This window comes from Salvelinus alpinus, chromosome 17 (genome assembly GCF_045679555.1).
Source record: "Salvelinus alpinus chromosome 17, SLU_Salpinus.1, whole genome shotgun sequence".
NCBI lineage: Eukaryota > Metazoa > Chordata > Actinopteri > Salmoniformes > Salmonidae > Salvelinus > Salvelinus alpinus.
Window position 1 is genome coordinate 29,725,452 of NC_092102.1, and position 3,684 is coordinate 29,729,135.

Consider the following 3,684-nt stretch of genomic DNA (forward strand, 5'->3'; position numbering starts at 1 on the left):
TTCACAGTATCCATTTGTTATATTGTCTGGGAACACTTGCATTAATTTAATTTACTATACCATGTCATACAGTGGGGCAAAAAAGTATTTAGTCAGCCACCAATTGTGCAAGTTCTCCCACTTAAAAAGACGAGGCCTGTAATTTTCATCATAGGTACACTTCAACTATGACAGACAAAATGAGAAAAAAAGTGAATGACCTGCAGAGAGCTGGGACCAAAGTAACAAAGCCTACCATCAGTAACACACTACGCCACCAGGGACTCAAATCCTGCAGTGCCAGACGTGTCCCCCTGCTTAAGCCAGTACATGTCCAGGCCCGTCTGAAGTTTGCTAGAGAGCATTTGGATGATCCAGAAGAAGATTGGGAAAATGTCATATGGTCAGATGAAACCAAAATATAACTTTTTGGTAAAAACTCAACTCGTCATGTTTGGAGGACAAAGAATGCTGAGTTGCATCCAAAGAACACCATACCTACTGTGAAGCATGGGGGTGGAAACATCATGCTTTGGGGCTGTTTTTCTGCAAAGGGACCAGGACGACTGATCCGTGTAAAGGACAGAATGAATGGGGCCATGTATCGTGAGATTTTGAGTGAAAACCTCCTTCCATCAGCAAGGGCATTGAAGATGAAATGTGGCTGGGTCTTTCAGCATGACAATGATCCCAAACACACCGCCCGGGCAACGAAGGAGTGGCTTCGTAAGAAGCATTTCAAGGTCCTGGAGTGGCCTAGCCAGTCTCCAGATCTCAACCCCATAGAAAATCTTTGGAGGGAGTTGAAAGTCTGTGTTGCCCAGCAACAGCCCCAAAACATCACTGCTCTAGAGGAGATCTGCATGGTGGAATGGGCCAAAATACCAGCAACAGTGTGTGAAAACCTTGTGAAGACTTACAGAAAACGTTTGACCTCTGTCATTGCCAACAAAGGGTATATAACAAAGTATTGAGATTAAACTTTTGTTATTGACCAAATACTTATTTTCCACCATAATTTGCAAATAAAGTCATAAAAAATCCTACAATGTGATTTTCTGGATTTTTTTTTCTCATTTTGTCTGTCATAGTTGAAGTGTACCTATGATGAAAATTACAGGCGCCTCTCATCTTTTTAAGTGGGAGAACTTGCACAATTGGTGGCTGACTAAATACTTTTTTGCCCCACTGTATGTCCATGGATATGTGTGTGCTGTCCAATTGTCTAATTCAGTTTACATTACAGAGCCAGTTTACATTAAAGAGCCAGTTTACATTAAAGAGCCAGTTTACATTACAGTTAGTTCTTACATACATACCAGGCATAGTTTAAAATGTTCAACTCCTTATTCCACTTAGTAAGACTATACTGAGACTTCATTAACATCTGTAGGCTACCGTCCAAATGAGCCCGACTGTAGGCCTGCAGTCCATTGAGCCTGAGCCAGCCCTGTGTTCCTGGCAACCACGATAAGAACATAATGATTTATCATGACTTGTCATTGGAACAAATTGAACACATGAGTTTCTTTATAAAACATTTTTTGTATGAAGAATGAAAACGAATTCAGATAGATATCTGAATCAGTGGCGAATTTAGCATGTACATCTTGGTGGGGCAAACTCCCCCCAAATTTTTTGGAGCATGCCAGCAAAGTCACTACACAACACTGAACAATACATTAATTGCACTATAACGATGACAAACGGTGCCCACAAACTGTTAGAGCTTACCTAAAGATGGCCCAACAGCAGAGCTTTCTTTTCAGCACCATGGAGTGAATCCTTACCACCGCTACGCCTGGCTATCAGCGGAGCCTTGTCTGGCAGCAAAACAATTCATTCAGCCTCGTTTACTGTCTTTAAAAAACATAGCTGACATGTCTGACTTGCTTAAACAAATGTGGTTTCTACTGACAATTTAGATGTCAAACTATGGCATAAGGGAACGATAAGCGTATAAGAGGCAATCTGTAATTTTGATTACGACATTAATGAGCGAGCTAAAACGGACGTAGTCACTATAACTATTTGTTCAGCACTTTTGAAATGTACAGCGACAGAATTCAGAACACGGGTCATTCGTTCAGTATTCTCTATAAGCAGACAATGAAAGCTCTTACAATATTCGATGATGACATTTCTATAAAAACAGGCTATAAGCTACAAGTCAGAAAAGTAGGCGAAATTAAGAGGGTAAATAGACCAAATTATTAGGGTGAGGCACATGGGCTTCTAACAGCTTACAACATACACTTAGTATTACTTTCTTAGCTACACTATACACATCTCCCTTGCATATTACATAATTTATGCAGAAGCATACAATACATTTTTGGACTCACTGTTGTGCTGTGCTCACTTGACCAGGAAGGTGGAGCGGCAGTCCTTGTGGGCAAATTTTTTGTCATCAAAGTCTGGCATTCTCTGGACTTATGGTGCTTTCAAGACAACTGGGAACTTGAGAAAAAAAACTAGGTTGAATCATGACGTCAGTGATTTTCAGGTCGAATTCCAACTTGGATGACCGTTCAAAATGTATTTTCCCAGTCTGAGCAAATCTTTTTCCTGAGTTGCCAGATCTCATGAACTCACTGAAGTCTGAGATTTCCCAGTTGTTTTGAACGTGGCAGAAGTCCTGCTGGATTGACAGCATGGACAATGTATTCAACCTGTTCTGGCCCATGGTGTTGCGTGTGAATGTTTATCCTTTTAAGCTTTGAAAAGACACCCTTAAACCCAGACTTGGACCTCACCCCCTCCACCAAATAGCAGGGGAGGCAAAATAGTGATTGCTTTGCAAGCTTGCATTTAGCCACTGATTCCTTCCAAACCACTCATTGTTGAATTTGCGATTTCCAACTTCTTGTGTAATGTTTATGTCCAATGAATGAGCACAGATACGTTTTACCTATAATTTATCTTCATATGACAAGGATTGAAAAGGATTTGCCAGTATATTTTTTGACGTGATTCATGATGATGACAGTTTGTATATGTTGCTAGCTAAGATTTGGAAAGTATGATGTTGACATGATCAGTCCAATCAAAACTATGGTAGCTATAACGTGATTTGACATTTTATCTGTGGCCAATGACCTTAAGCCTTCTTGGATGGGCACTTCTAATGTAAATATATGGCAGCATCCAAGGGGGCTTGAACTTCCTAGCGCTCCTTGTAGATTTTGTTCTGACATAGTGTCCCCATGAGTGACAGAACACTGAGCCAATCAAGGCGCAACTAGAGAACATTACCAACCCATAGCTCTGTATTTTCTACTGGGCTAGGCCGAAAAACCTGCATCTTGGAGCTGCCTTACTCAAGAAAGCAAAAAAAGAGATCATGTTTGTATGCAGCTTTATTAACTTAATCATTATTTTTTACATTGTTTGAAAACTGATATTTGACGTATTAATGCCAAAATAACATGCAAAACATGCAACAAAAAAACAAACAAAATAAAAATTATTATTTTATAGTTAAACAGGTGGGCCTCTGCACCACTTGCCCTGAATGACAGGTCGCCACTGATCTGAATTAATCCAGAGACCATGACATTATTGAAAAAGTAGGAGAAGCCATATAATAAACTGTCATTCTAACATCTACGACATGTCTACCACTTAATGTTTGCAGAAAGTTAATTTAAGTTTCATACATTGTGCTGAACAGGCAACCATGCCACACATAACATGGCCCTAAAC